A 19,715-nucleotide genomic window follows, 5' to 3' on the forward strand; every position below is an offset into this window, starting at 1 on the left:
TTAAATTATAATTGTAAATTTTTTAAACATAAACTTGATCCATAAGTTTATATTTTGTAAAAGAATGAGTAGGTAGATATTTTTAACAATTACTCGCACCAACCTTTTATCAATCTCATTAACTTCTACCAACCATTATTTATGTTGATACCATGTGGGAGGATTATATTAAGAGTAGTTACATTACTCTTCATGTTAAATTTTCCTTTTTATTGAACTAAAGTTTGATCAATTGATGTTGTATTTATTAGAAAGGTATTAATTTTGTTATGAATTATGACTTGCTCATTTGATAAGATTGTATTGTTAAAATTTACTTTCCAACTGCTTCATGATTTAATTAGTGATAGAAATATTTTCTTCCTTTTTTGTTAGGAATATTCTAGAATGCATAGCTAATGTGTTTGGCAAGATTTGGGCATTTGTGGATGAAGAGTATGAAGGTACAATTCTTATTGACAGTGTGCAACAGCTCACTTTGAAGTTATTTAATTGGAATCTTGATAAAGAGTTGGTGGTTACTTTAGTTTATGCTAAATGTGACAGAACCGAAAGAGTAGAACTGTGGGATTCCCTGTCTTATTTGGCCTCAGATATGACACACCTTGGCTAGTTGGAGGTGATTTTAATGTGATTGTTGATGAGGAGAAGAAACATGGTGGTTTGCCAATATCATTAGCTGAGGTTGAAGCCTTTAGACACTGTATTCGGACCTGCAATTTGACAGATTTAGGGTACAAAGGCAATACTTATACATGGTGGTTCCAGTATCATTAGCTGAGGTTGAAGACTTTAGACATTGTATTACCTACAATTTGACAGATTTAGGGTACAAAGGCAATATTTATACATGGTGGTTTTCCAACATCATTAGCTGAGGTTAAAGACTTTAGACACTGTATTCAGACCTGCAATTTGACAGATTTGGGGTACAAAGGCAATATTTATACATGGTGGAATGGGAAAGGTGGTGATGATTGTGTGTTCAAAAGATTTGATAGGTGTCTAGGCCGTTTTGAATTGTATCCAGGCCTAGAGGTGAGTCATTTGATCAAAAAGGGTTCGGATCATTCTCCCATGTTGCTTGATTTCAAAAAAAGAAGTGCCACAATTCAAGAAGCCATTCAAGTTTTTGAATTTCTGGACCAAAGATGAATCTTTCATGGATGTGGTTGAGGAAAATTGGAACATTGAAGTTGAAGGCAATTCTTTCTGGAGATTTAATTTGAGAATGAAGAATATGAGGAAAATGTTGTCAGCTTGGAGTAGATCTACTTATGGAAACTTTTTTCAGAAAGTAACAAACATGGAGGAGGTTATCAGGGCTCAAGAATCTATGTTTGAAGCAAATCCTTCAGTTGTGAACAGAGAAAAACTCAATAAAGTTAATGTCGAGTATACACAAGTGTTAGCTATTGAGGAAAAATATTAGAAGCAAAAGGCTGGAATGTTTTGGTTCTAAGATAGGGATAAAAACTCCAAATTCTTTCATGCTCAAGTCAATAGTAGAAGGAAGTTCTTGCAACTTAAAAGAATTTAAAGCAGTGGTGGCGTATGGCTAGAGACTGATTAGGAAATTGCTAATGAGGCAGTTAGATTCTACCATGACCAATTTCATGAAACTACTAGTTCTACTGAGTTTGATATTCTTTAGCATGTTGATCCTATCATAACTGCAGAACAAAACCCGATACTGGTGGCTATGCCTATCATACAAGAGGGGAAAGATGTTGTTAATCCTATTATAACTACAGAACAAAACCATATACTGGTGGCTAAGCCTATCATACAAATGGTGAAAGATGTTGTTTTTTGCCTGAATCCTACAAGTGCTGGTGGACCTGATGGATATATGGGTTTGTTTTTTTCAAACTTGTTGGGAGGTGGTTGGAACTAATATTTTCAGGATGTTACTTTCTCTCTTCCAAGGCAAAGAACTTCCAAGGTATGTGACTCATACTAATCTTGTCTCTTCCAAGGCAAAGAACTTCCAAGGTATGTGACTCATACTAATCTTGTTCTATTGCCAAAGAAGAAGGATGAGGTCAATCAGCCTTAGTAATTTCATAAACCAAGTATTCTCAAGGATGATTCATAACAGACTTGCAGCTTTACTACCTAACTTGATTTCTCCAAATCAAGCAGGATTTGTAAAAGGAAGGAGTATAGTGGAGAATATATTGTTGACACAAGAGATTATTACAGATGTGAGGCTAAGAACTAAAAGAAGTAATAAGTAGTTTGCTCCTAATGTAGTTATGAAGTTGGATATGACTAAAGCCTATGATAGGCTGTCACGGGGATTGTTGACTAGTGTTCTAAGGAAAATGGGATTTGGAGAGAAAATTATTGGCCATATATCGGAGTTGGTTGCTAATGATTGGTATTCAGTGTTGATCAATGGTCAACCACATGGATTTTTTCACTTCACTAGAGGTGTTAAACGAGGTGATCCACTGTCACCTACCTTGTTTATAATAGTTGCAGAAGTTCTTTCAAGAGCCTTGACTTCATTGCATCAAAATCCAGGATTATGTGGATTTGGTTTGCCAAAATGGAGTCCAAGAATCAATCATTTATGCTATGCAGATGATACCATTGTTTTTTCATCAGCTTGTGAGATGTCTTTGACAGTGATCATGCAGATTCTTGCAGACTATGAGAAGGCTTCAGGATAGTTAATTAATAAGGTAAAAAGTGCAGTGTACTTGCATGATAGAGTTGATGAGATTGAGTTTCACAGGGTTGAAAAGATAACTGGTATTGGAAAACAGGTTTTTCCTGTTATATATCTAGGTTGTCCTATTTATTATAGCAGGGCTAAGATGTCATTCTATTCAGATTTGATAAAAAAAATAAGAGACAAGTTGCAAGGATGGAAAGGGAAGCTACTCTCATTTGGTGGTAGAGTAGTATTGTTAAAACATGTCCTGCAAGCTATGCCTATGCATTTGTTACCTGCAATATACACTTCATCCTTTGTGGTTAAAAAATTACACAAGATTTTTGCTCAATTCTTTTGGGGCAACTCTAATGGAGAATGGAGAAGACATTGGACTAGATGGCACACAATATGCTTACCTCAACAGGAAGGTAGTCTTGGATTTAGATCTTTAAATGACATGTCCTTGGCTTTATTTGCCAAACTCTGGTGGAACTTCAGGGCTAAGCCTTCCTTATGGAGTGCATTTATGGGAAATAAGTACCTCAAGAAGAATAACTCAGTTATAGTTCCTTTGAAACAAGGATTATTAGTTTGGAGGAAAATGTTGGAGGCTAGAGATCATATTGATCATCATATATAGTGGCAGTTGAGGATGAGATCTTATTTGTTTTGGTTAGACAACTGGACTGGTGCTAGTCCCTTGTATTTCATAACTCCACCTGACTTTTATTGCAATGAGGATATTCAGAATGTGAGTGATGTTGTAACACAAGTAAGATGGAATGAAGCTGGGTTGGAAAACAACTTGTCTGCAGAACTGGCAGATTTCATTATCAATGTCAAACCTCCTGCAAGATAAGGTGAAATTGATAAACTATGGTGGATGCTTGAGCCTAATAGGGAATTCACAGTGAAGTCAGCATGGGATCTTGTTAGAAATAGAGGTGAGAAGCTGGAGGTGTACAGCATGATTTGGGTGAAAGGACTTCCATTCAAAATAACATCCACTATGTGGAGAGTTTGGCACTTTAAAGTACCTCTGGATGATGTAGTGAAGAGTTCCATCAAAATGTTTGTGTTGTCCTACTGAGCCTAAAGAGGAAATTGTTCCACATATTTTCTTTAGGTGTGAGGTTGCACAAAGAACTTGGACTTACTTTGCTTCTTCTGCAGGAATGCAATTACATCAAGTCATCACGACCTGGTGGAATGCTGATGTTATGCCAAGAATAAAGCAGTTGTTTTATGCAGACCCTTCTATATTATATGGCAGTTGTGGAAGAAGAGAAATTGAGATATGCATAATAACAAGGTTTCTAATGCAAGGATACTATACCAAGCTTCCACTAACATACAGCAGTCAGTGAAAGTTAGGAAACCTGACATAAAAAAGGTACCACATAAATGGGTTGATATTCTGAAAATCTTGGAGCAGTTTAAGCCAAAGCTTCAAGTGACTCAAGTTTTGTGGAAACTGCCTCGTGATGGGTGATGGAAATGCAATACTGATGGTGTTACTAGAGGAAACCTTGGTAGAAGCATCTATGAATTTTGTATAAGAGATACTTCAGGTGATTTAATACATGCAAGAGCAAGAGTTTATTCTAGTTTAATGTAGTGCTTTAAGCTTAGTTTTAGACGAAATCAGAAAATATAAATTCATTAAATGAACTTCAAGAGTCAATTTAGTTCTTCATACACACAACTTATGTTTTAAATATTTTTTTTTTAGTTAAAATTGTAATTTATAGTACTTCTATATAGTTTTTAATATCTAAATTTTAATTTAAAATATTAAGTCGATATAATTTAATTTAAATTCTCAATTTAGTCAAATTGACTCTTGAAAAATGAAAAGTGTCACATAAATTAAAATGAAGTGAAAGTAATTAGTAAGAATGTAAGATCTACTAAATGATCCAGTTGAAAATGAAAATGTAGCTCCAAGGATATCTAAATTTTACTAAAATGTATAATGATAAATAGAAAGAGTAATCTAATACTCCATGCGATTCATATTATCTGATGTTTTTAGCTCAGACACACCCTTTAAAGAATTACTTACTCTTAAAAAGTATGAAGTTTTTTCACTAAATTATCCTTAATTAAATTGAAGTGCATATAGAATAGAAAAATAGACATATATTTTTAGTAATGTAGACAAGTAATATGAGACGAAGGGAGTACTCCATTTATTAATTCTTAAAGAATGTGAAAAGTTGAGTATAGTAATGTGACTTACTCTTCTTTGTATTCTCTGATTATTATTTCTTTACATTTATAAAAATGTATTATTTCATATTTTCATTTCGGAATTAAAATTTGGTGATTTACGATATATATCTTTCTAATTTTGATTTCTCTATAACAATTCATTTTATCTATAATTGTTAATATAAAAAATTTATAATGTAACTAATTTTTTTGATTAATTTAATAAAAATATTTTATTAGTTTTGCTTTTAAAAAAATTCAATATATACAACACAATGACTCTTATGTTTGAATCTGAATAGTTAATTAATTGAGATAGATATTAACCTGTCGGTATACATATAACATATTAAACAATTTAAAAGAAAAAATGTAGAATCAAAATATTAATTTTCCCTCACCTTCATACTAATTTTATTTTTTTCACATCGACGAACAACTTTCATTGTCATGACAATGAGAAATTTTTAAAAATTATTCACAAAATACAAACTTTAAAGATTGATTAATTAAAGTGAATAAATATGTTCGGCTCGTGCATCGCACGACGCACGGGCATATATGGCTAGTAAATAAATATTTGTGTGATTCATCTTTTAAGATAAAATAGAAGTTAGACGTAAATTATTTTTAAAAATAAAAAGATATTTAAAAATATCATTCTTTCAATAATTAAAAACAAAAGCATATACAAACCAACAGAAACTACATCACCCAAATTAAAGAGTAGGGAAGAATATTAAGTATTTTTTTAAAGTTAAAAAAGATACTTTTCTTTAAGGTTCTATGTCCGATTTTGCAAGAGGGCTTTAGCTCAGCTTCAACAGACATGGAGAGCAGAAAGCGGTTAAAAAAAAAAATAGCAACAAAAAGTTCGAATCTGTCAGACAGCCATTAGACCATCCCAAACCCCGTTGACGGAGATGAGAACGATCATCTACGGCGGCCATGGGTGCTGTTAATCACGCTCTGGTCAAATGGCCACGTGTCATCAACCAGACTTAGTTTCCTGTCTCCTTAGAACTCAAGGATAAGGTGGTACGAGCCTATAGAACAGATCCTGTTCAAGTAAGGTCGTGACATTTCTTCTCACGACTCTTGCTTAAGTAGCAATTTCCAGCATAGTATTATGCCGATGTGGGACAAGGAGCAACTACAAGTACAATTTTTATGACAAGGAAAAAGGGAGAAGTTTTGCTTGGTTAGTATTCCTTCGCATGCTAATAATTTGAAATGAAAGCTGACCGTTGATTTAAGAAATTCTTGAATATCGGAAGATTTGAGAAGTTCCCAAAGATGGGAAAGAGAAGAAATTTGGGGTGTGGAAATTATTTTCCTACAAACTGTTTTATTGAAAACAAGTGGTCTCTTAATTACAGAATATTACTCCCTCCAATTCAAAAAGAGTGTCCACTTAGCCTCTTTTTTTTTTCCAAAGAGAATGTCCACTTACTAAATCAAGAAAGAATTAATCTAATTTTTTTAGATTTGCCCTTATTAAATGCTAAGTGACCAAATTCGAATACCTATTTAATTAGGTGTAGTTTAGTCAAATTATCTATTTTTTTTCTAGGAGTTAGTATTTTTTTAAGGGTGTGCAAAAAGAGGCGGATCCAGGATTTTGACGCAGAGGAGGCACCAATGACCACTGCCTTAATATAAATATATCACTTATTATGTGAAAATTTGGCGTGCAACTCTTTAAGAACTTAATAATTATGCTAAGTTATTGGTAAAGTAGTAGTATAAAGTAAAAACTTCAAAATTGGAAGAAACGAAAATAGGTTTAGAACGGAAACAAAACAAACTCAACAAAAAATAGAAATAAAGGTGCTGCAAGCGAGACTCGAACCTAGGTGTCATATAAGGACCTAAGAGACACAACAATCAAACGCACCAAAGCAATGGATATCTCTCAGGGTCCTTTTAAATACATATACATTCTTTAAGGTATATACACCATATATGTACAGGGTATTCCCGAGGTTAGGGGGGACACGTGACCCCTCCTAATAGGGTTGGTCCGTCTCTGTGTGCAAATGGTTAAGTGGACACTCTTTTTGAACATGAGGGAGTATCCCAAGAGCATTTATATGTTCTATAGCAAAACACTATGGGGGTGGGATGGTCAAGGGGTGGGTTTGCGGGTGTTGGGTTGATTGGGTAGACAATGAACTTAGAATGCCACTTATGAAACTTGTTTTCCGTACTTTCGTTAGAAAGGTCAGTTTCCTCCATACCAAACACACTCTTGATGTCAAATGGGTTGTCTAAATTGCAACCCAGCCGTTAAATGAAATACCGGCAATAATTCCATGTATCTGCATGAAGTTGGAAGAGTTAGTTTTGAAAGTTAGAAAGTTGTTGTCTATGTGTGTTTTAATATGCAATTTTTTCATTAATAATACAATTTGTATCATATGGTTCATAGAACTCTTAATGTTGAAAATCACATGAAACTCTAATCACATGAAACTCTTAATGTTTATGCCTCTTTAAATGAAACTCACAATTATCATCAACAGGAGCCATTTTGCTGCTCTTTAGTTTAGCGTAAGAGCAACGTCATTTTGACTGATTCTCCCACATCACTAGGAGGGAAGAGAAGTGAAGCAAAAGAACTAGTATAAAATATGGGCTGGGCACACAGAGTAACATACTTACCTGGACGGGGTCAATGAGCGATCAATAAGGCCCATGGCCTAGGTTGGTGATCTCCATTGCACTATGGAGGGGTGCCCGCCTAAGGTCGGCCCAAGCGGTCGAGCCTACGTCATAATTTGTGGCAGCGGGGCCTGCGTTCGCGCGGTCCCTACCCAATTCTAACCCAAAATTTTCTGGCTCATCAAGAAATTGGTGCAACTAATTGTTCTATTTGTATATCAGAAATCAGCTACTGACTTGCATTTTTGTGTTTAATTTAGGTATCCTGTTAATTTAAAGTGTTTGTGAAAAATATTTTTGGATTTCGATGCAATTTCGGATTTTGTGTCCGATTAAGATGGCCTGGCTAGTTTTAGGTTTTGATTGACTTGGGCCAATTTCACATTTCAATTTCCGGCATTTTATTAACAGAATCGAAAGCTAACTTGTGAGTCCCCGTCTTGTCTCAGTTACCAAAATTCTTTTAATTAAAGCCGATTTTATTTTGTGATATCATTTTATTTTGAAGTATCCCTAAAATCTAAACCCTGGCTGGGTTTTGGTTTAAGATTAAGTTAGCGTGATAACTATTATTCCTGTGTTTACCTTTTTCTTGGTCTGCAAAATGTAAATTTGACCAGCTGGTTTATAGAAATTGGGTTCTTGATTCTTGCACCCGTGGCCACACACAGCAAAAAATGGAAGAAGCTTTACTTTGTGCCTCCTTGAATTGAATTTGAGTGAGATATTTAGAATGTTACATACATATATGGTCTCACATTAGATGATAGTGTTGTGTAGGCATTTGTAGAAGCTTTCATGCACTGATTACTCCACTTATTTTTGCTAGAATGAGCTTAGTCAAGTATCGGATAACTGTTTTTATCCATGAAGTTAGTATTAAGTTAGAAAACTAATAAATAGAGGTTTAAACTGTTATTTGGTAATAGGATAAAGTTGAAACAATCTAAGAGCTCAAAATTATGCACCTAAATCTCATCTCCAAATCCTCTTTAAGGCTTAGGAAGATATTGTTTATGAGCGAAAACCTCAAGAAAATAGAAGTACTACAATATAACCCAAAAAGTGTTTATAGGAAGTAATTTCTTCCCAAATGTTTTGCAATCCCCAAGCGCTGCCTGGATATGTAACATTACCACAAGTCAAAGACGTGTATTCAAATGTTTGAATGCTCGCTTATCTTGAGGGGGAGGGAAAAAAAAATTAGCCTCACTTAGAAGCAAACATTTTTCCTAAGAATATCAATTTTCCACACTATTATATTGGATTTCCTTGTTTATGATTATGGATAGCAAAGAATTAAGAGTTGTATTCCTTTATCCGAAGTGGAGACGCTTCTTCAAAAGTTTCGATTATGTGTGCAGTTCAAGGAGATAGTTTGGTTGGACCATTTGGATGTATGTTTGCTTAAACAATGAGAAAGCGTTTGTAAGATGCAGTTGTTTGTATTGTGTGATTTAGAGCTAAGGCATCAAGTTTAATTCATTTCAAGTGTTCTTCAGATAGTTGCAGTTTTTGAACTTGAGTTTGATGCTTCTTGTTTATAATTCCATGATTGATCTGAATATGAGCTTGCATTTTACAGGATTTGAAGTCATTATACCATCTCACCAATGCCTCACAAAACTTGGTCTATGGCAGCAGCTCTTCTGCTGTTTACAGGACTAAATGTTGTTCTGGTCTCAACAATAACTCCTGTCTATGATTCTGTATGCTTCCATCCTTATTGGGAAAGAATAGTAAGACACTCATTTCCCTGTATCCCTATGAAGCTGAAAAATAGTTCTCTCTTTCAGCAGTGTCCTACATCTTTTATGATTCATCATTGGATCGCGTCTTCTGGCCATGCAGTGCCTGACGCAAAATTCATTAAAGTCACAAAAATTCTTAATGGTTACGCTTGTTTTGATGAACCTTACAACCTGATACAACCATATGTCAACGCCTTGTATTCAAATGTTTGAATTGAGCAAATAATTTGTCCTGAAAATACAAACCAGCTTCACTAATACACTGGGGTCTTCTTTATTGATCTTATGGATAGTGAAGAACAGCAGTGTTCCTTTAATTAGCAGATGTGCAGAGGCCCTTTCAATAGTTTTGATCATGTCTGCAGTTCATAAAGATGTTTATTTGGAGCATTTGGATGTATGTTTGTGTAAACTATGACAATTCATTTCTGATTTTTAGCTAACGCACAGGGATAAATTTATTTCAACTGTTCTTCAGATAGTTGCAGTTTTTAACTTGATTTTGATGCTTCTTGATGGATTCTGAATATGAGCTTCTGTTCCACGGTGTTTGAAATCATTATACTATCACCAATGCCTAACAGAACTGTCAGCCTTTGTCAGCTCCTCTGTTGTTTGCCGGACTTAATGTTATTTGGTCTGAACGATAACTCCTGTTTGCGATTTTGTATGCTTCCATCCTTATTGGGAAAGACGAGTAAGATACATATTTTCCATGTATGATGTATCCTTATGATGCTGCAAATTATTCCTCCGTTCAGAATTCAATGTCTTACTCTACAGCTTTATGTTCATCCTTGTTTATACATCATCTGGCCATGTTATTGAGTAGATGAGAATGTGGAATCCATTAAATATAATATTAGTATCATGTGGTTCACAGAACTATCATATGTTGGAATCACATGAAACTCTTAATGATTATGCCTCTTTAAATGAACCTTAATTACGATTATCATCAACAGGTGCCATCTTGCTGCTGCTTTGTTTAACTTGTTTTATATGTTGTTGATTACTCAGAGAACTTAGTGGTGTGTTTTCACCAACGCCATTCAGTAAGTTAAGCAGAGAGGTGTCTGCAATACCATGTGAATCCTCATTGTTCATCTGCTTGCTAATTTTGCTGTCAAACACTCTGGATTTGGATGCAATAAGAATAGAAAGATCTGCAGAAGGTCGCGTTGCTGGCTGCGGTACTATGTATCTACAGCATGACACTTGAATTTTCAAGATCAATTTATATATTATTGTTCTTCTGATTTTTGTGTTGCAACACTAGTGTTTACTTCATTGTTATCCTGTATATTAAAAGAGAATCAAATATATGCTCCATTGATCTTTTCTCTATTTCCAAACAGAAAGCTAAAGAAAGAACAATGTCATTTTAACTGATTCTCCCACATCACCAGGAGGGAAGAGAAGTGAAGCAAAAGAACTAGCATAAAATATGGGCTGGGCACACAGAATAACATACTTACCTGGACGGGGTCAATGGGTGATCAATAAGGCCCATGGCCTAGGTTGGTGACCTCCATTGCACTTAGGAGGGGTGCCCGCCTAAGGTCGGCCCAAGCGGTCGAGCCTACGTCATAATTTGTGGCAGCGGGGGCCTGCGTTCGCGCAGCCCCTACCCAATTCAAGTCTAAACTTTTTCAGTCCACTGAGAAATTTGTCCACTTGTTTATTCTGATGTTGTATTTTAATGGAAATTCCAATAATATGTTGCGTGAAGTAAAGTTCATTTGTTTCATCCTGTTAATTAGAGATTAAGTCATACTTATATACGAGCAAATGGATTATTAATGTTTTAATAGCTACATAGTTCATCGCGTAAAGGCTATAGTGCTTTCAATTTGTAGATCAGCACTAGTGGGCCGCGTGAACGCGGGCCCCTGCTGGGGCACCCCTACGCAATTCATTTTTTTGCGCAGATTGCCCTTCTTTTGGGGTGGTCTTTAAATTTTGCCCTTCGCATTGCAACTCTGAGCGTTCACGCAGAAATCATGAGGTTCTGAGTTTGAACCCCCGCTCAAGCGTAAATTAAAAAAAAAAAATTGCAAGGCAAGGTTTGGGTCGTGTGTATGCCGGATCCGGCATACACTTGTTAAGGAATTATCAAATTTATGCCAGATCCGACATACTCATGCCTTATGGGCAGACTTGGTATAAGTATGTCGGGTCTGATATAACTTTGGTAATTCCTTAACAAGTTTATGCCGGTGGGGGCATACTTATGGGCAAACTTTTAATGGGCAAACTTTATGCCGGACCCGGCATAAACTTGTGAAGGAATTACTAAAGTTATGCCGGATCCGGCATACTTATGCCAAGTCTGCCCATAAGACATAAGTATGCCGGGTCCGGCATAACTTTGATAATTCCTTCACAAGTGTATGTCAGTGGGGGCATAGCGAAATTTAAACTCTGCCTTGCGATTTTTTTAAATTTTGACTCTGTGGGGGTTCGAACCTGGAACCCATGGGTTTTAGCCGAAGGGCAAAATTTAAAAATTTCAAATATGAGGGGCGAAATTTAAAGACCACCCCAAAAGAAGGGCAATTCTCCCTACCCAATTCAAGTCCAAGCTTTTTCAGTCCATTGAGAAATTGGTCCACTTGTTTAATCTGACATCGAATTTTCATGGAAATTACAATAATATGATGCGTGAAGTTAAGTTCATTTCTTTCATCCTGTTAATTTGAGATTAAATCATACTTATGTACGAGCAATTGGTTTAGTAATGTTTTAATAGCTACATAATTCATCGCGTAATGGCTAGTCGATTGTGCTTTCAATTTGTGGATCGGTTTGTAAATCAGCACCATTTGTAGATCAGCACCAGTGACATACTGACATATATCGTGTGTTGGAAATCTTACGGAAAATACTTGATCACGAACCTTGTCGGAAAAGACTTGACCACGAACCTTACAGAAAATTCTTGAAAGCTTGAGGCATGTCAATTAAGACACTGTCCTTAAGGATATTTCACTCGGTACGGATGTATCCCCCAGGATTCAACAAGCTCTTCTAGTACAAACCCAGGAGCTAGAATCTAACAAAGATTTATTTTATACAAAACCCAATACTGTAATATTGAAAGAAGTATTTCTCTTGAATCTCAACTACAAAGGAAATCAACTACAAAGGAAAGGACAATAATATATATATTGATGAAAGATGGCTTAAAAGCCTTCAACGTTAATAAGCACTTAAACGTCCCAAGAAGTTAATGGCAATAAGAATTGGTCCTCAGAGTATTGCTTGAAAACGTATCAACATTATGATATAGTAAATGCCATATTCATGATAAAGATCTGATTGGGTAATGAAGAATAAAGGGACAGTTATGGTTTCAATAGTAATGTTAGGATTGTAGAATTAAGGAATGAATTTAAATAATAATAATATAAATACTTCTTTTTGATATTTTATAATTATTTTATCAACATATCGTGCTTTTATTCCATGTCTTTAATTTTTTTTATTTTTTTTGTTAAATCTCGTAGTTGAAAAGGGCTCATAGTGACATATCTATACCCTTTAATCCCATAGAACTATTTTTTATCCCACATTTAATGTTCAAAATTCTCACCAGAAAATTAGACGCACTACAAAAAAATGGGTAATTTGCGGAGGTTGAAAGTTGCAATTCGCGGGAGTTTTAGCCTCCTCAAGCAATTAGCGAAGGCTAAAACTCTCGCAAATTGTAACTTTCAACCTCCGCAAATTACTTTTTTTTTATAGTGACGTTTACTCTTGTGACGTGGATGCACCATTCTTTTCCAGGGGTTATATAAATGACTTCTTAATACTATATTAAGTTAGTTTTAGGAAGGAACTTTATAAAATTAGGGGTAAGAGAAGTGCAGCTGATCCTTATGTCTTTCATCAAGGTGCAGAGGTAGAAGTACGGCTACGAATTTAGAAACTTTTGCTCAAATAATGTATTTTGTGAAAAAAAAATCATTAAATATATATAATATATATAGTTGTTAGCACTTGAAGTTATCATTTTAAATTTAAAAACTCATAACATTGACCCGTCTCTAGGTTTCACCTTAGAAAAATGGCGAGAGTCGATATACAAGGCTCAAAACCTCTAATGGTGGGTATTAGTATGTGAGGGTCGGTCAAACTTTCGGCACGCATTGTAAGACTAAGTTGCTTAGTATTTTTAAATTAAACTTCTAAAAAATAATGCAGATCACATTATTGAATTGTATTTTAAGATAATTATAGTGTCATTACTTTGGGGAGAATGGGGAGAAAGAAGTTTTAATTTGAAAAGTAAACGAATAAGTGAAAATTGGGATAAAGCTTTTTTGTTAAGGTAACACTTAATTTGGGAAGGAGGGAGTATAAAAAAACGTATTTAATGTTTTTGCTAAAGACATAGATGAATGAACAAGTTATTTGAGAAAAGTGTTAATTACCTGGATGTTAAGTTATTTTTAATTATGCTGGAATAGTGTCTAGGAAAAAATGAGTTCTAATTTGGAAAGTGAATCTATATATAATATAAAGCTAGACATAGATAAGGTGATGTGACACCTCTCTATGACCACCATTTCTATTTATCTTTTTTCTCAAATTTTTGCATTTTTTTGTTCATTTCTCTACATAATCTAGTAAAGCCTTCATAAAGTAAACGGAAAAGGTCCAAAAATACCCTTGACCTATTGAAAAAGGCTCATAAATACCCTCCTTCCACCTTTTGATCTAAAAATACCCTTAAGGTTTGTTTTTGGCTCAAATATACCCCTCAAACTAACAAAGTTAAAGTTAACTCTTTTAAAAAGCCAAATGACATTTTGTGATTGGACACATATATTATTTAATTTAAAAATTAAAAAATATGAACAAAACTATTTTATTTTTTTTGCATTTCGTGAATTAATCAACGAAATATGCTTTTTTTTTTGTTTTTTTTTTTTGCATTTCGTGAATAAAAAAACGAAATAGGAAATTATAATTTTTTTTTGATTTCGTGTATTAAAAAATGAAATAGGATAAAAAAATTAATTTTGTTCATATAAAAACAAAATTGGAAAATATATTTTGTCCAATTTTCCAATTTCGTTTTTATATGAACGAAAATAATTTTTTTTATCCTATTTAGTTTTTTAATACACGAAATGCAAAAAAAAAAAATTATAATTTCCTATTTCGTTTTTTTATTCACGAAATGCAAAAAAAAAAACATATTTCGTTGATTAATTCACGAAATGCAAAAACAAAAATCAGTTTCGTTCATATTTTTTAATTTTTAATTTTTAAGTTGCCACACAATTTTTTTTTTAAAATATGTAAATTACGGAATTTTATTATTGGTAATTTTTTTTTAAAATCTGGAATTTTAAATTACTGGCAATTTATTATTGGCATTTTTTTTTAAATCTGGATTTTTTTTTAAATTACGGAATTTTATTATTGACCAATTACAAATTGCCATTTGGCTTTTTAAAAGAGTTAATTCTAACTTGTTAGTTTGAGGGGTATATTTGAGCCAAAAACAAACCTTAAGGGTATTTTTAGACCTAAAAGGTGGATGGAAGGGTATTTTTAGACCAAAAAGTGGAAGGAGGGTATTTATGAGCCTTTTTCAATAGGTCAAGGGTATTTTTGGATCTTTTCCGGAAAGTAAATATTGCTTGACAATAAAGGCCAAGTAACTGCCTAATTGACTCAGCCCACGTAGCATAACAGTAGCTTCGGATTAAACGTGCAATGTTGGGGGAAAAAAAATGAAAAAGATATAACTCCCTCCTTTAATTTATCATGCTAATTATAATTGGGTGTAATTTAGTTTCTCCACTTCCTTACAGATTAAATATGTTAATTATGAATCATGAAGGTATTTTAATCCATATGCCTCTTCATATTCATTTGTGTGTTTTTATATTTACACTATATATAGAGAGCAAAGGTGACTTGAGCTTGATGTAACTTGCTTTAGTTGGCTTATAAAAATGGCATACTATTTTCTATTTGAGCTAGACAGTAGTAGGAATGATTGGCTTGTGAAAGTTAGAGTTTGTAGGATGTGTGAATCTCTCAGGGCATCTCCAACCCATTGCACCATTTTTTACACCAAAATGGTACAAATTAACTCCAACCCATTGCACCATTTTTTGCACCAAAAAAGAATATTCCTTTTATATTCTTCTCTCTCTTTTATATTATATTATTTTCTTTTACTTAAATTTTATTTTTAATTTCATAAAAAAAAATCTTTTTCTTTTTCTTTTTTACATATCCATCCCATGTAATTCATAATCCTTTGTTATATAATCATTTAATATAAAATTATTTTATACCATAAAATTTTAAATAATATAAATTGTAAGCAAATATTATACGTTATACATATTAATGGATAATTCAAATAAAAGTGAAATCATTGATAAAATATAATTAAATAAATACTATTACATTAAGGTAGAATTTATTTTAAATTCTACATAAATATTCAACTTCCATGATTAGTACGTTGCTCCCATAAATGCTCTACTAATGCATTACGAAGTGCAAAATGAGCATCTTTGTTCTTAATTTTTTTGTGTCGAGCTAAAAATTGTTCAAATCGATAATTTTCATCTACTACCATTTCTACTATTGGAGTTGGACCTTCCCAAGTATCTTGAATTGGTGCATTAAGATCACGCTCATCCTCGATTATCATGTTGTGCAGTATAATACATGATGTTAATATATCATGTAGCACTTCTTTTCTCCAAAAACGCGACGGCCCTGCAAAACGAGATTACAAAACCCCGAATGCACGTTCAACATGATTCTTGTTTCGTCGCGAAATATAATTGTGTTATAGAAGAAGTAATAATTTCTATACAAGAAGTTGAACGCTTATTAAAAGCCAGCGAAGAACAATTGGAAATTGTTGAACATAGTATTGAGTGGTGTCAAAACCAACTTGATAAAATTACTGCTCAGTTCTAATCATGAGTCTAGATAATATGAATATTTTAAATAGTGTTAACATGTCAACAAAAGCTACAAGGATAGCTAAAGTTGAAAATGATTTACAAAATTGAAATATTCCAAAAGAACCATTCCGACAAATCTATAACACAGGAAAGTTTGATTTTGTAAAAAATTACAATATCAAAACTTGTGAATCAACTGTTGCCATCAATAGTTCTGCAAAAACTATTAAATTATTATCCATTCATGATATAAATAGATATAAGAAAAATTATAATTTTTCTTCACATAGGACTTGTCCAAGTTGCTGTCAAACCTCTTTATAGATTAGGTTTAGACACACATTTATGTCTCTTACTAAGAGATGATAGGTTATTAAACTTTGATGATTCTTTATTAGGAGTTTTATAAAGTAACCTCGCTCATGGCCCGGTATACTTTAACTGTTATCCAAATTATTCGGTTGACATCAATGACCAGAATATATTGGATACTTTAACTCTCATTAGTAAAACAGAAACAGTTAAGAAAATCAAGACTGTTGTCAAAAAACTTCCATGTCTAGGTATTCCAAACCCAGATGCTTTCATGATAGTAGAAACCGATGCTTCTAACGAAGGATACGGTGAAATTCTTAAACAAAGACTTGTCTCAGAGTCTATAGAGCAATTAGTTCGTTTCACATCAGGGATCTGGAATCCTGCACAAAAAAAAATTATAGTACTGTTAAAAAGGAAATTTTATCTATAGTAATATGTATTACAAAATTCCAAGATGATTTGATAAATAAGAATTTTTTATTAAGAGTTGATTGCAAATCGGCAAAAGACATTTTACAAAAGGATGTTAAAAATATTGTTTCCAAACAAATTTTTGCTAGATGGCAAGCCTTATTATCAAGTTTTGATTTTGAAATCGAATTTATAAAAGGACATTTAAACTCTTTACCAGATTTTCTTACAAGGGAATTTTTACAGGGTAACCATGAGGCCAGGAACCCCAAACTCCCCCTTAAAAAAAAAACCCCGATAAAAAACCAAATGATAACAGGTATTCAACCTTAGCTGAATTTCCAAACCTACCCAGGCCCATGAGGCCCACATTTCCAATCCAAAACAAAAAATTAACTATCCTCGGTTCTATTCCCCAAACAGAACCATCATCCCCATTTCAAAAGATCCAACCTTCTACCAGTTCCACAACAGGTAAAGGAAAAATCCAAACCAGTGAATGTTACAAAATGAAGACCCCGGAGTCTTTTGCTCAAGCAGTTGATCCCAGCACTCCTTCAAAGAAAGAAGAACAACAGGCAACTCCAGAAGAGTTCAAAATCATTAACAAAGCAATGCTCCCTGTGTTAGCATTGGATAAACATTATGAAAATTGGAAGGTTAAGGATTTACTCAAACCTTGCTATACTAATTTTGACTATATTGAAACCAATGACCCTATCAAGACTATGAGGTATTGTGAATTTATCCTGACAGACACAGGATCAATAACAATTGAACATACTACAAATAACAAACATGGCCAAGATGGTATTGCATACTCCAAGGTCACCATAAACAAGATTATTAGTCCTTTTGATTGGAAGGTGGATCATCTCCATACTCCTATCGTATTATCAGAACAACATAGGCCCCAGACCTATAATTACTATGATTATGAATAGGCATGGTACAATTTTCTGTATGTAAGACTCATTTCTCACACATGGTTCGTGAAATACAGCGAGCAAATGTCTAAATCAATAATTCCTAGATGGTTCTACACCTGGTGGGAAAGATTAGGAGGCAATGAAGCAACAATGCCTAAAAGCTTCAAAATTCATTATGAAAGATTCCAGAAGGAACAAGAGATTTCCACCTTACCGGATCATATTAAATTATGTCAATATTACATAAGAAAAAGAATTTCTTATATCATCAGCTGGTCTTTTGACATAGCTGAAATATCAAGAATTAAATATTTAGTTAAAACCATTAAAATCAAAGGATGGACACCGGTGTCACAAAATTTGAAAATTAAGAATCCAAAGCCATCCAGCAGCAGGACAGGATCAATAGAATCCAAAGCAGAATTGAAAAAGAAGCTCTTAGAGGCTTTAAGCAATATTGATGATGCCGACCCAGCAGATCTTCAAGAACTACTGAATACAGCATCTTCATCAGCAGAAGATAATGGCGACATGATGGACCCACAAGGAATGGCCCAAGCATATCTTCATTATCAAGAATTATCATAAAGGAATTTACCCTTTCGGAAAAGAAAGATGTAAAAGCAGATGGCCGACAAAAGCAGCCGTCCAAACTTTACAAAAGAAAAGCGACATACAACTTTACAAAAAGTAGTCATCCAACTTTTTCAAAAGCAAAAGCAGAAGGCATCTTTAAAGATAGCCGTCCACTTGTAATTATCCAAGAGATGTTAATTATTTCCGAGGTCTATATAAGACTCTCAAGTTGTAACTAAGAGAGCATTTGAAAGTCACCCCCCAACTTCGAAATAGCCTTTCCCCTTCCCTCTTTGTAAAATTTCATGTATGCTTTCAATGTTTGAATAAAAAGTCTTCAACTTTTGTAAGTGCTTTCTTTTAAATTCCGCAATTATTTTACTTACTATTTTAGCAGCTAGGGGAAACCTTGGTAGAAGCAGCTATGCATTTTGTATAAGAGATACTTCAGGTGATTTAATACATGCAAGAGCTAAGGAAATGGGAGAAGCTGTAAATACAAAATCAGAAGCTTTGGCTCTATTGGAGGCTGCTAAGTATTGTTTGTCCAAGCATATGTACTCTTTCATACTTGAAACATACTCTATGATGATGAAGAAGATTTTGGATAAGGAGTGGAGGCCACCATGGAACATTGCTTTTGTAGTAGAAGAACTGTTGGATATAGTAGACAGTGCGGAGGTTGAAGTTCTGCATATCACGAGGGAGGCCAATCAACTTGCAGACCACTTGGCCAATGTTGCTCTTGATGTTGGAGAGGTGGTAGCTAATTGTATTACAAAACTAGACTCAACGGGGAGAAGGATTCTTAATAGTGACAAGATGTTATGTCCCTATTTAAAAATCGGGACAAAAAAAAAATATTGATAATGGAGGTTGATAGAAGGATGGGGATCATCATGTCTCATCTTGCTCAACTTGTTTTGGAGGAAAGTAAGATGGGAGTTAATACTACTAATATATTTTTCTTTTTTGAAGGTTACATCTTGATCAAAGATGGAATTTGTATGAAGAAAACAATCAGGAACTCCAGCAATCAGACCTTAAGTGCATACAACTGTGTCATTGATCTTGTTCATCATGGAAATGACATGACTCAGAGGCAGTGCAATAGAGGTTGTGACAATGCTTCTTTGATCCTTGCATAGGATATGATAAGTAAGCATACAATTCAGTGCAACACAAGGTTTATGGAGATAGTTCAGGACTGGAAATTAAGGATCCTACTTTGTCAGGACAT

At 34.0% G+C, this 19,715-nt stretch overlaps 1 long non-coding RNA gene, 2 other non-coding genes and 1 pseudogene across 3 annotated transcripts; 3 read left to right on the plus strand and 1 right to left on the minus strand.

The window, feature by feature from the left end:
- The first annotated feature begins 5,569 nt into the window (after positions 1-5,569).
- LOC132600679 (uncharacterized) lies at positions 5,570-11,107 on the plus strand. Its single transcript, XR_009567281.1, has 2 exons — positions 5,570-6,080; positions 9,129-11,107. It is a non-coding gene; the product is annotated as an uncharacterized LOC132600679 (long non-coding RNA).
- Positions 5,757-5,957, minus strand: LOC132601046 (small nucleolar RNA U3; annotated as a pseudogene).
- Positions 7,536-7,695, plus strand: LOC132600888 (U1 spliceosomal RNA). Its single transcript, XR_009567357.1, has one exon. It is a non-coding gene; the product is annotated as a U1 spliceosomal RNA (small nuclear RNA).
- On the plus strand, positions 10,765-10,925 carry LOC132600887 (U1 spliceosomal RNA). The gene has a single exon (XR_009567356.1). It is a non-coding gene; the product is annotated as a U1 spliceosomal RNA (small nuclear RNA).
- Positions 11,108-19,715: the final 8,608 nt, after the last annotated feature.

The sequence above is a fragment of the Lycium barbarum genome, chromosome 6 (genome assembly GCF_019175385.1).
Source record: "Lycium barbarum isolate Lr01 chromosome 6, ASM1917538v2, whole genome shotgun sequence".
Lineage (NCBI taxonomy): Eukaryota > Viridiplantae > Streptophyta > Magnoliopsida > Solanales > Solanaceae > Lycium > Lycium barbarum.